Source organism: Hevea brasiliensis, chromosome 12 (assembly GCF_030052815.1).
Source record: "Hevea brasiliensis isolate MT/VB/25A 57/8 chromosome 12, ASM3005281v1, whole genome shotgun sequence".
NCBI classification, from domain to species: domain Eukaryota; kingdom Viridiplantae; phylum Streptophyta; class Magnoliopsida; order Malpighiales; family Euphorbiaceae; genus Hevea; species Hevea brasiliensis.
The window spans coordinates 47,855,614-47,870,268 of NC_079504.1; positions in this window are offsets into that span (position 1 = coordinate 47,855,614).

Here is a 14,655-nt window from a genome sequence, read left to right on the forward strand (position 1 = left end):
AAATTATTATATTTTATCATCACAAAAATTTAGATTAACTTCTTATAAAAATATAGCTAAATTGACATCATTGTTTATGTCTGAAACTCTCTGGTTTTTTGCATTTCCCAGTCGCCAAACCGTACTTATATATGTTTCGATACTTTCTTTTTTTTTTTTTTACAAGTATTGCATATTCACATATTTATACAATATAACACATTAATGCTACAAATTAGGCTTACTGTGTAGAACAACCTAATGCCGACCATAAAGGCAATCAGGCCTTTATGATTTTGAATAGCAAATATTGCATAAAATTAATCAATTTATCTTCAACTAGTGCATTTATGAACATCCAAATAAAGATGTTCGTCAATTTCTCTCTCATTTCTGGCACAAAATTTGATGTTTGACAAAGCAAATGCTCCAATAAAGATGATAAGTACAAAGATAATTCAAGTTGACACTTGATAAATACCAATATCACAGTTAAATTGCAAAGTTTCCACTTGAACACTCCTAAGATGTACAATATACAGAATACATGAGAAGTCCTACAAAGCCCTATCAGCATTCATTCAATCCACCCTTCTTATAACTGGTAACTGAACATGTAATGGAGCAGTGACATTGGAAGATGAACAACTCACCAGAAATTTATAATCTTCAGCACATCTTTATTTTTAAGCCCAAACTCAGAAACTATACACCTAAACTTTTTTTTTTAAATTTTGATTAGCTTAACTTGCATAATGATGCACATAACATACTATTCCTTGTTTAATACTACTTACACAAATACAAGAGAGAGAGAGAGAAATCTAATCTCATTTTTTGTTCTAAGATGATTATGCAAAAAAAAAAAAAAAAGAACAAGATTCACAATAAACAGTTGCGGAAACGACAAAGCATCACTAAGCTTAAAAATCTTGAAAACATAAGCTTGTATCATCAATGCTATGTAAGAGGTACTGAAGGAAACTTTCATTTAATCATCCATAATCTACCTTACATCATAAACATATATGCAATTACATCAAGTATGGTTCTAATACATTACACCCTAATATCAATGCATTTCGTGATGCATGGTTATGCTTAAAGCAGAAATTAAGGTAATTAAAAAGGCATTTGAAATTAATTTAAGCAGTTTATACTTATACTTATTCATTTACTCTTACCCCCTAGGCTTGGCAGGTAGACTTGACTTCCTGTGTGTTTCCTAGGACGCGTTGACATCAAACTGACTCAGGGCCTCACTTCCTTGAACCTTGATCACAAACTCTGATCAAGTGGTGAAATAACAAACACATCAATTCTACAACCTAGACTTCCTAAAAACATATAATGGACCTTTAATGTATATCATCTAGGTCCTTTTGGATCATAAAAACAGGTTTTGGAGCCTCAAAACAATAAAAAAAAAAATAAGGCTAGTAGAACTAACTTCAGTTGCCGAAATAAAGGACTTCAACTGCCGAAATCTTGAATATCAGCTGCCCTTTTCAGGCAGTAGCTACTACAACTATCGAAGTCTTAGAATTTAGCTGCCAAAGTCTTATGCCTTACTTTCCCTTTTTGTCCAAAGTGACTGTGGTTGCTGAAGTCTTGCACTTTAGCTGTCAAACTTGGAACTTTTTTAGATTTTTTTTTTTGAAAAACTGCATACTTCGGCTATCAAACTAATGGTTTTCGGCAATTGAACCGGGTAATTTCTAGAATCTTCGAGTCCAAAACCTATAGAATCTCACTTCCCACAAAACCAAAACACAGTCCAAGCTCCCAAAACGTGATCTAAACATCCCACACACGTAATTAAGGCCTAAAACAACTTGAATTCAAGCTCAAGTTACACATGCAACCAACATGAACCTAAATTCAAGTAACTATTTAACTTCAAACATCACATTAACAATTCAAGGAACAAAATAAATCAACTTAAATGCACTATTTTAAAACAATAAGAAATCTATCCAGTTCATACTTCTAAACATTCTAGTCTTTTATCAAGAAACAACAACAAGAACTAGCACGCCACAATCATAAAAAACCCCTACATGCAACAACTTTTCTAACCTCCACAAAAAGAAATCGAGCTCAAACTCTATATGCACTTCACGTAAAACAATCTATCTCATAAAACATACTTGAAAACCATCTAGAAGGTCAAAAGAAAAGGAGATTTACCTCTTTTCCCTTAAACATGAATTAAGAGGATTGATAGACCAAGCTTCAACCCACTCTCACTTCACTTTCCAAAAGAAAATCCAAGCATCAAGGTATCTAAAACATGCAATTGCCCAAAACGATTTTAACTTAAACCCTTTGCATGCAAAAACGGCTAAGGGAGAGAGAAAAAAACTAATTTTCTTTTAAAGATGAAACTAAGTGAGCTATTTATACCCTACTGTCAAGGGGATTTTTGGTTACTGAAAGCCCAGCTTTCAGCTGCCAAAGTCTATTTTGTCCAAAAAGACATTTGAATAATAGAAAGGGACTTCAGCTGTCGAAAGTTTAACCTTCAGCTGCCGAAGTTCTTTCTGCCCACAAGGATACCTTGATTTCTTTTCTTAACAAAATTCACATATAACCTATACTCTTAACACATTAATTTCATACACACACACACACACACACACACACACACATATATATATATAAGGTTCACCACTTCCTTGTCTATGAAAATCTCAATTTCACAAGGATTTTCCAATGACGATAGGAATTTCAATGTTAGAAAATGATGGGTGTTACACTGGTGAAGAGAACTTTCAAATGGGACTAACCATGCCAGATTTGGTGGCTGTTTTCAGCACTAGCAAGGAGAGAGAAAATTGGTTTTTCAAAGCTTTAAAGGCATCCTCAGCCAACCGGGGGTTGGAATGGACGATTGGATCTTGTAATCTTCATCTACATTCCACAAGCCTCGAAATGACACCGACAACACCTTGATTTGAGATCAGATGAAGAAGATGCTTAATGTACTGCCTAAACTATATTGGCAAACATTGGGCAACCAGAGAGGAGTTTTGACTAACTTGTCATTAGACCTATATCCAGCAGCTCATGGGCATTCCGAAAGTGTATTCAAATTGGCAATAGCTCATTGGTGCTGTGGATCGAGTTTTTGACCTAGTCTTAATGCCCAATGGACTCTCCTGGAAAGTGATTATGTTTACAGTCATTCATAGCATTTTCAGATGCTCCGGACGCATTCCAAGTGTCAAAATCAGCATTGGTAAGCCTGAACTCCAACTTAGTGTTTTATCTATATATTATGCTTGCAAATTTAATTAATAAAATATTCTTGGTAGGTTGAAAATAATTAAAATAAATTGTAAGGACTTAGGATGATCTAAAGGACCTCTAAGAATACTTTTGAAATTTTTTATGGACATTTAATAATTATTTGGATTGTAGAGGAGATAGAGACCTGAGTTAGAACTTGGATCAATGGATGTATGAGATAGAGACCTGAGTTAGAACTTGGATCAATGGAGGTAGATTAGTGTTCCAGTAGGCACTGGATGGGCAATATGATATGTATGGCGAGCTTGAGGTCAATTTGTGTTATTGCTATTACTCGTGTTTCTTTTACTTTGTAGGGATTAGGTCTAGTTACAAAGAAAACTCTATTAAAAATTTAGCAATCCATAGGATTTATTATTCTTGCTTCGGTTGTATTTAATTATTTTTAGTCAGTCAATTGATAAATGTATGTGTTTGTGTAGGTGATTGAACCAGCCTTTTTTTTTTTTTTTTCTAACTGGACCAACTGCGATCGGGTCGAGTATTTATTATTTTTATAATTTCTATTTTATTTATATTTTCTAGCATGCTCATACATTCACTTATATATGTGTGTGTTCATCGATATATTTACCATAAATACTTTTTATTTTAAATATTTTAATTTTTTTAATTTTTTAATTTACTGTACATGGAATTATATATATATAAATAAATAAATTACAAAAATTTATTCAATTGTTAACCTAATTTTTTTACTCATAGTCTTATATTCTTTTATGATATTAATTAATAAATATAAAAATAAGAATGAGAGAATTTAAGAACTTATCAAATTATTTTTATAATTTTTTATTTTACAATAAATAATAATTAACATATTAAAATCTTAATCTTATTATAAATCTTATTTCAAAAAATATTTATTTAAATAAAAATCCTAGCTCAAACAATTCTATTAATAGTAAATAATAATGTGCAATTAATTTATGGCTTAATATTAAAATTTATTTTTTAAAAATTTTTATAATTATAGCTATATTTTTTTTTTTGTAATTCTAACATAGTTTTAAAAGTTTATTTTAACCTATAGTCAAAAGTAATTTAAATCAGCTAACCAGATATAATTTTGATTGTTGGTTTCTTTTCTAATCAATTGATATATCATAATTTTGACCATCGATTTATTTCATTTTTAACTACTAACTAAAAATAATAAATATTTAAAATAAAGCTAAAATGTTCAAAAATTAAAGTATTGATTATAATAGTAAAAAGTTGAAAAAAAAATTAAAAATAGAGAAAGGGAGAACATTGGGATTTCCAAAAATGCACTTCATTATTTTTATTATTTACAAAATTACCAAATTAAAGAGTGTTTATAAAAAATTATTAATTCTAAAATTCTTATTGCATTAAGATAAAGTCAAGTAATAAAACACATATTTTTTGCCTTACAATCTCTATTCTAAATAGACTATAATAACTTTATTAAAAAATTTTAAAAAATTAAAACTGTTTTGAAAAAAACTTTTAGTAAATAATAAATTTTAATTTATAAAATAAAAATATTCATATTCTCATGTTTTATTTGTAATATTTTAATCACTAAAGTAATATATATTAAAATTTTTATTTCATGTGTTTTATTTATAATATTTTTAATTGATTAAAGTATTATAAATTATTAATTTTGTTTTTTTATAATTTTTTAATCAACTTTAATTAGAAATAAAATATAATTATGCTTATACTATTAAAATTAATATATTATGATAATATTATATTATATATGAAAACTTAAAAAAATTATATAAAAAATTAAATTATAAATTTATATAACAAGTAAATTAACATACAATACACGTTAAGATAAAAACTAATTAAAAAATAAAATCATTATTGCAAATTTTTGGATTGCATTTTTTTTATCCAAAAATCAATTAATCCACATTTATGAAACATATCTCCACTAGACCTTTTATTCAGTCCACCAAGATGACTGCTGAAGGCCAACCTGCTCCTATCACCCTGGCAGAAGAAGTCTTAAACTGGCAAACAAAGAATGCTACAACTCAAAATAAGATGTTAGAGAGCCTTGATTCAAAAATGGATAGAGTCCTTTCTCAAACTCAATCCATAGAATAAGGTTGATTCACGGGTTGTTTCTTTATGGAGATGTGGACAAATTATAATTTCTGTAGTCTGATCTGTTCAAATCAATGTCTCCATAAAAGCCTTGGTACCAAGGTCCACATTCTTCTAGTGAATCAAGGACAACACTGGCTAAGGCTTCACGTGCTTCACTGTTTTCTGTATCCATTGTGTAACATCCTCACTGTAGCAATTCCGTGCATTCTACTGTTTCGGTAACCAGTGTTGGTCCGGACAGCTATAAGGTCTGGAAAAATATTTAAACTAGAGTAAGGAGTCATAAATAACTCAAATAATAATAAGAAAAATTTAGAAAAAATTTTAGAAATAAAATACAATCAAGTTAAATGAGCCGGTGCCCTAGCGATGGATAACCTAGTGGGAAGTTGCGGTCCTCGCAGCTAGGAGCCCTAAACCCAGGGAAAAATTCATGAAATAATTTTTGGGACTCCAGGGAAGAGTCATTGAGGTTTCAATGGTATTAGAATGCCAAGAAAATACTTAAAAAATTTTTGAGATCGGTATAGACGATTTAGGCTCGATGAGCCAAACGAAGGGCATTTTGGTGTTAATGCAAATATTTGTAATTTGTGTTTATAAATGAAAATTTAGTATTTTTTTATGATTTGTACATGATTATCATGTGAAATGAATGAATGACAAATAGAAGAATTTTTGAAAAATGGTTGAAAAATATTGAGATTATGTTGATAAAATGGAGGTTGAGAATGATGGGAAATATATTAGAAGTGTTTTTCACAGGTTCCAAAGAACTATTTTATCAATTTTTAGCAGGTACTCTGCTAGATTTTCTATAAATTTTTCGGGACCTCAAATGAATTTATAATTTCAATAAATTTATAATTTCAATAAATGACTTAAATGAGTTAAATTTCACAAATTGCACTTCATAACCATAAAGAAATAAATTAAGAAAGGATAAAAATAATTGGGATAAAATATTGTGTTCCGGTGCACTGTGTGGCATATCTTGCTCGGCTATAGTGTAGACGGGTAAGGGGTGTCACACATTGGGTCTTGCGAATCTTGAAAAACAACATGAGTCTAGTTGATGGGTCCATCTGGAGTGGCATGTGATGGTCCTAGTGATGTGCATGTGATATGAGTATCCGATGCAGGATGATAATTATTGATATCACATAAGTGGCGTCCAAGTTGGTGCCTTAGGGGACCCATGTGGATTTTGCCTGTGATGGTGTCTTCGTACGTTTTCCATTCATAATTGGAGTTCTTTAATCAGAGGAGACCATCAGACCTTTTGAAAAAGTGCCTATGGAATATGAAAATGGATTGGACTGTATGTTGTTGGGCTGGAGGCCTGTCTTCAATACCGTGGGAGTCAATGAGCCTTCTAAGACTATAAGCCCAAGTGGATAAGGGCTTGGACCACTCTAAAAACCTTGAGAGTAGAGTCATGGAGGTGTGGTTCTGAGGATGGCCAATCAGGGTCCAAGAGCCCCATACCATATACTGTGTGCTTATACTCATGCTCAATGCCGCTTCCCCACTCCTTTGGTACTCTAGGCTCCGAGCCCTTTTGTACTCACATATAGCATATAATATGAGGATCCTATGAAGTACCTAACTGGTTGTCCCTTTTTATGCGTATTGGAGGAATGCTTTGGAAATGGGTACTTTCAGTGATGAGTCTTTTTCTTTGTCTTGCAGACACAGTTCCTTTCCTTGCATTTTATGGACAGGAGAGACTTTTGGCATACATGCTTCAGTGTCTTGCTATTGTCAATGATGTCTTTGAACAATTTCTGTTGTCACACATCTTTTCAAGACAAGCCAAAGCCATCTGATGGATGTCTCCAATAGATATGGCATTCATATTTCTGCGTGTAGCTGCAATAGAGCGATGTAGCTCTGGTTGTGGCTGTTCTGGAAGAGAGGCAATATAAGTGTGACGCAGATTGATATCATTGAATCCATTGAGAAGATAATATCGTTGCACCATTCTCTGGTAATGCTTCTCAATGTCTATTTTCTTCAGGAAGCAACATCTCATATAGTATTTTAATCAAAGTCATAATACTATCTTTCTTGTTTATACAGTTCAGTGATATAGTATTTATACTAATATTTAGATATTGAGGGAGTAATTCATGAAAAGTTACCCCTCCTAACTTTTAGAGATTGAATAAGTGTTTTGACTAAGGTTACCAAGATTATATCACTATTTTTATATTTAATAGCTAATTTAATAGTTATTTTTTTCGAACACTTATATTTTAATAGCTATATATAAAATTAACCACTAATAGCTAATATCTAATAACTAACACTAACCACTACTAGCTAATATCTAACAGCTAACAGCTAGTGAAATAGCTGACAGTTACTAAAATAACTAACAACTATTAGAATAAATAATATTGTCAAAGAGGCCTTTAATATCTATTAGCTATTTTACTAGTTGTTAGTTGTTAGATATTAGCTATTAGTGATTAGCTATTTATCTAACTATTAAAGTGTTGTTAGATTAGCAGTTAAATGTAAAAATAGTAATAAAATCTTATTGACCTTAGTCAAAACGCTCCCTCAACCTCTAAAAGTTAGAAGGGATAGTTTTTTATTAACTACTCCCTCAACATCTAAAAACTAGTGTAAACACTATATTACCGAACAGTATAAATAAGAGATGTAGTATTTTGAATCAAGTCAAAACGCTAAATTTTACCTTAAAAGTTATTGCTGAATAGAAGATTACTTTAACAAAACCCTGATTTCAACCAAATACGATGATTTCACTTTGCTCATAAAGCAAAATTCCATATTTTTTTTCAACATTTACTTGAGATAAGTCGTAAACCCCTAATTTGAAGTACAAGGAGATTACTTTAACAAAACCCTTGAATTTAAGTATTGATACCTAGATAACAAATAAAAAATTTACATAAATTTCAAGCTCAAATTTACCTCTTATGTCAAGAAATCCCAAAATCAAAGTGGTGGAGAAGAAGAACTTGTTCGAGCCAATGAAGTCAGGGAAAAGGAAATGAAAGGGAATGCGAAGGCGAAATATAACGAATGCTTTAAAAACCAAAATGCACCTAATTAAGAAGTGTTAACTTTGTTGTGTTTATTGGGGTAGATCGAACTTGTTAAGCTGGGATTGACCTTGACCCTTTGACGCATTCTCCAAATATTATTATTATCAGCTATGAAATTTTCAACACTGGGCTTGAGGTTTAATTTTTACAAACTTTTTGAATTGCAATTTTCATCAAAAATTAATTAAATCACATTCTTGATATTTATGAACATGGAATATTTGAGGTTTATATAATTATTTTAAATAAAAAAAAAACTATTAGGTGATATACCAAATACCGTCTAAACTATTACTACTACTATTATTATTATTATTATTATTATTATTATTATTATTATTATTATTATTATTATTATTATTATTATTATTGTTTAGCATGATTATAAAAATTAAATCGAAATGATCCGTTAACCAAAAATCTAAGTTTCGTTTAATTTAGTTCACCTATAAATTCTTTTATATATATATATATATATATATATATATATATATATATATATATATATATATATATATATATATATATATAAGCTGTATAAACTCGTAATTTTAATTTTTATAGATAATTTTTTTATATATTATATAATATATGAAAATTCTATTAAATTTTAGAATTTTTTTAATTTTTTATTTAACTTTATGAAATTCTTATTACTTAAAGTATATTTTTTAATATCAAATTTATTGTGTATTTCTTGGATTGATATAGAAAAAAATTACATGTATTTATAAATTATAGGAAAATTTATATTATTAATTATAGACATTCTTATATATATGATCTAATTAAAAAAAATGAAATTACATGAATTTGCTATTCAATGATATATATTATTAAGTATAAAATTATTAAAAAATTTTAAGATTTTAGTTTAATTAATTTTAAATTGATTAAGTGATAACGTAAGGGTTAATAGAATAAAATTTAGATTTAAATAGAAAATTAATCTAATCAATTAAATTAAAATTTTTTAAATAATAATAATATTTTATATTATTTTTTAACTAATTAAAATAGAGAGCATTAATTTATGATTACAAGTGCACCAATTAATATTTTTTTTGTTAAAATTGATTATTTTTTATTTATAATATAACTATTTTTCATTTATTTAGTAATTATTTAATTAAAAGTAATATTAATAAATTTTCTAATACATAAAAAATATTTTTAATTTTATTTTCTTTTGTTAAATGTATCTTTACTTTGATAATAATTATTGTTGAGTAAATTGTCGCAAGGGTTTTTATGGTTGCCGGACGATTCTTGCTGAAGCGAGAAAAGTGAGGGGTCGCTACTTTAATTTTAAGGAAAATTAAAGGAAACCATTTGTAAAAATAAGAATTTACAAAACCACTTCTAAAACAAAGATTCTAGGCTCAGGGTTCGTGTGCGTGTAAGGAAGGTGTTAAGCACCCCACCTCGTCCTTCAATAAAAGTAAGCAGATTTAACGGTGTGCTCTTTATAATTTAAGATCAATAAATTTGGAGTTATAATTATGATGTTGGTCCCTGTTATTGATAAAATGAACATTTGATATTTCACCATTTTGGGTTATCTAAGAACACGAGTATATGGGATGACCCTACAGTGAATTGATATTATATTTGTTTAATTTGTTATGTATTTGTTAAGTTCCTCCCTCTTTGAATTAGAACTCTAATTCCGAAGAGGTGTTATTTGGTCCCTAATGGTTCATAACGAGTGAGGAGGACTTTCGGCTCACACATTATATACCTCATCATTAGCGTTCAAATAACTGAGGGTGCGGTGTGTGTAATGGATATGCAAGAAACAATATAGGTATAGATTTTCATTCCTTTTAATTAGGACTCTAATTCAAAAGGGATGTGTTAATTAAAACCTAGAGAATTCCCTTCATTAATGAGGACTATCAGTTAATGAAGGAAGGTCTCATCATCGGCATAATTACCGGTAAAACCTTTACCCATATCGTTCCATCTTAAACGATTTAATGTTTTGGAATTACGGTATTTGTTTGATTAAGCCAAATTGAAGGAAAAGTTTCCTAGGTGACATAAATGTGTGGCTCCTAAGAAGGACTCTCCATTGGGTCCAAGATATAAAGTTCGGGGTTCTTAGAAGAACTCTCTCGTGAACCAGTTACTAAAATGTGAGTTGAATTCTGTAAAAATGAGTGCTGAGGTTTTCAAGGAAAGGACTCTCTCTCGATCTCCCTAATTTATACGAGAGAACTTTATAAAACTACAGGAATTTTAGGAAAGGACTCTCCCCCGATTTCCCTAATTTAGTACTGAATATTTTACAAGATATAAAACTACGGGAATTCAAGGAAATGACTCTCTCCTATTCTCCCCTATTTTGAAAAGTAAACTTTAATAAAGGTATAGCAATCACAGAAGTTGAGTTGAACTCTTTCCCGATCTCTCTCTAGAAGACTAGGATAATGTGATGCATTACGTGCATCATTTCCCAATCTCTTTATTACTATCTGGGCTTTTTCTAGTTTCCAATCTCATAACTTATTGTCCAAACTCTTTTCTACTCTTGACTTTCGACCTCTTGTTTATTATCCGAATCTTCTACTTCTATTCGAACTACAACAATTCTTATTTCTCCTCATTAATCGAATCTTAACTTCCCACATTATGATTTGTTTTTATCTAATTTTCTTTCAAACTCTTTACTATTTTATCGAAATTCTAGTAATATTTATATCATCTGAGCTCTTATTCTTACACTAATAAAAATAAAAATAAAAATCTTTTTCAGATGACGTATGCATTACGATAGCATACAAAAAGTAATATTTGTAAGATAAGTCAGCCAGATACTGATCTACCCGAAAAGCTCGGTATGATATAGTGTCTAAAAAGTTCTTACATCATGGATACGGATTAATCATATTTCATTTGAGAATGATCAGTTAAAACGTTTACTGCTGGAATGATAGGAGAGCTGGTATCGATGTCTCACAAAGCTGGGACCACTAATGCTAAGGTGACCGTGATTGTGACACCCCTTACCAGTCTACAATGTAGCTGAGCCAGGCATGTCACACTCGGTGCTGGAGCACCTTAAATTATCTTATTTCATTTCAAATAATCACATTTAATTCCTTTAATTTGGGGTCAATTTATTAACCAGATAAACTGACGGAGTTTTCCCTAAATTTATTAATATTTGATGTTTTCCCACCTATCAAAAGTCTCAATAATATATTTATAATAATGTAAATTCTTCATCACATTTAATTCTAGTACTTCATTTCAATGTTGCAAACTCACAATTTTCATTCATACATAAATAAATAAATTGATACTCATTCATAAACAAAATACTCAATTTCAATTAATTTAGATAATTTACAGTAATTACATAAGTGTCTAATTTACATAACAAAATAAAAGTCTAATTACAAAATATAAAATACAAAATTTCTAATGAAGCCCAGTGGTCCTACAAAAATACATTGCACGGATGAGGTGACACCGGACATAAGTGCAGATCAAAACTCTGATTCCCAGTCTAAGGCCTACTAGGCTCACGCTGTGACACCCCTTACCCGTTTACAGTGTAGTTGAGTAGGGCATGTCACACTCGGTGCTAGAGCACCCTATCTTAACTTATCTCAATTTATTACTTCTTAATTATCACATTCAATTTTTCATTAAATTTAATCAATTGTTCATTTATTTTATTTTATTTTTTTCTGTGGAGAAAATGACGGAGTTTCCCCTCATTTCTTAATAATTTGACAATTTTTCCACCTGTGTGAAACAATTATCTTTGTACAGATTCAAAAAATCATTTTCTCATTCAGAACATTAATAAGTTTCACTCATATAAATACATAAGAAAATTTAAATCATTTACATACATATACAATTCAAATATGAAAATTTTAAACTGTATTAATTTACATCATATGTACATTTCATGTACAAAAATACATAATTTACATTAAATGTCCAAAATTTGATTATAATGATCAAAAATAAAATACAGGCTGCTGGACACTACCAAAGTATGCACTGCTGAGGAGGTGACACTCAGGACCCAAATGCAGATCAAAACTTCTAATCTCCCAGTCCATGGTCCACTGGGTTCTCTAGCCAAATCTTCAGTACTTACGCGTTGCAAACAGCGACGCGCTAAGCATAAAGCTTAGTGGTGCCAATAATGCAGGAAAATATAATATACAAATGAAAGTAAAAATTTCCTAGTTATTGTACTTATAAGAAAATAAATAATTACTAATTTATTGTTTAGTTGAAGGCTAATTACATCTTATGATATTTAACTCTTCCTAGCATTTTATTAATCGTTCTCATGATGATTTTGAGCCTCTTTTATTGAAATCATTCTTGTTCTTTATCTTGATATTTAATTTCCTTACTTCCTTTAATAATCAATTCAATTACATTTATACTTTTCCATGTCCAAGTAACCTATACAAATTGACCGGACTGGATAAACGGGTAAACTAGTAATCGGGTACAGTGTACCTCGGCCACACACCATCGGTCAGAATGTGTCTCCCGGTGTGCAGACATAATGGCTAATAAGCCATAAAAACAATAAGCCATAAAGCCAAGTATAACATCATACTCAGTAGAGCCATAGGTTATCATATCATAGAATGGCATGAAGCCATATGCAGTATTCCTATCAGAACCCTATTGGCATGCCAACCTATCCAAACCAATAACATTAGGCCTACTAGGGCATATTACAAAGCTCTTAATTGAATATTTGTGTTTAACATGTAAGGTTACTATTCATTTTACTATTCGAGTCAAAATATTGACTTTCTCATACATAATAGTTACATGAGTTCTAACCACATGAAATTACCACATTTTGGTTGACAAAAGTGTTGGCATTAGTTGCCAATCAATACTTAAAACCAATATGAAATAAATAAAAAATTTCAGTTTTTGTGTCCTATGTTTGTTGTTCCATTGGTCTAAGCTACAGTGAGAATTTAGCTAACTTGTCTTCATCAAAGTTGTTCCTTTATGTGTCTTCTTTAATTCGCTTTTTGAATCACTCCATTTGGACTTTTGTAACTCAAGTTATTGCCATTTTACCATAACTGGCCAGATTGACTAGTAACCAGAATTTCTGGGCAATTCTGGTTCTACTAGATTTGGTAGCTCAATTTTGGCTAGCAATTTCATTTGGTTAAGTCCAGAATTTGAGTTTGCGTTCTACATAAAAGTTTCTCTAAATTGTCTAAGCTTTTCATTGATATAAATTTCAGGTCAATTGGACCTTTCTACACTGAGTTATGACCAAATGAATGAATATTGTTCATTTGGTCATTTTGCCCAGGCAGAATGTGTGTTACCCAGATTTAGTCAATTTTTAGGTCAGTCTATTGTGGTTTTCTGGGTAGGGTTTCTTCATCAAAGTTGTGCCATTATGTATCTAATTTCATGTCTAATTGGCATTGCACCAACTGAACCTACACAACTCAAGTTACAGCTACCCAAACTTATTGGACTCACATCTAGCCCTGCAGGTCACCAAAGGCAGCATATCTAACCTCAATTCCATTGGCACAATTCACTTCAATTCTTCATCAAATATAGATAAGTGGTCACTAATTGACCATTAGAACTTCCATTCACCAATACATGAGCAAAACCCTAAGTTTTAAATTCAAAACCCTAGCTCCAATTCAAGATTTACACAACACATGTCACATTAGGCATACTAATCAATTTCTAATTGTTGTCTACATATCAAACAACATTTCTAAGCCATTCAAATCCATAAAAAACCATCAAACCCTACATCCTATTATGGCTGTTGAAATTGGGGAAGATACATCCAAGTGGTTTTCATCAAATTGTCTTACAATTTCTAACTTAAATAAACTCCCTAAACATGAATTGAAAGAGAAAGAGAGAGATTGGTCACTAACCTCACTTATGTGACACCCAAGCTTGCCAAGACTTCTTAATTTCTCCTTCCTTTTTGCTGCCTCAAGTTACTCAAGATACAAGGGTCAGGTTTAATGAAGAGAGGAGGTGGTTTTAGGGTGTAAAATCAAAGTTTGCTAAGCTTTGTGGGAAGAGCTTCAATGGTGGACTCTCTTTCTTTGGTTTTGCCAAGTGGGAATCGAAGAAGAAGAAACTGATTTCTTATGTGTTTTTTTATCCTTTCTTATTTGTTTTATGTAAGCTTGGTAAGTTTTGA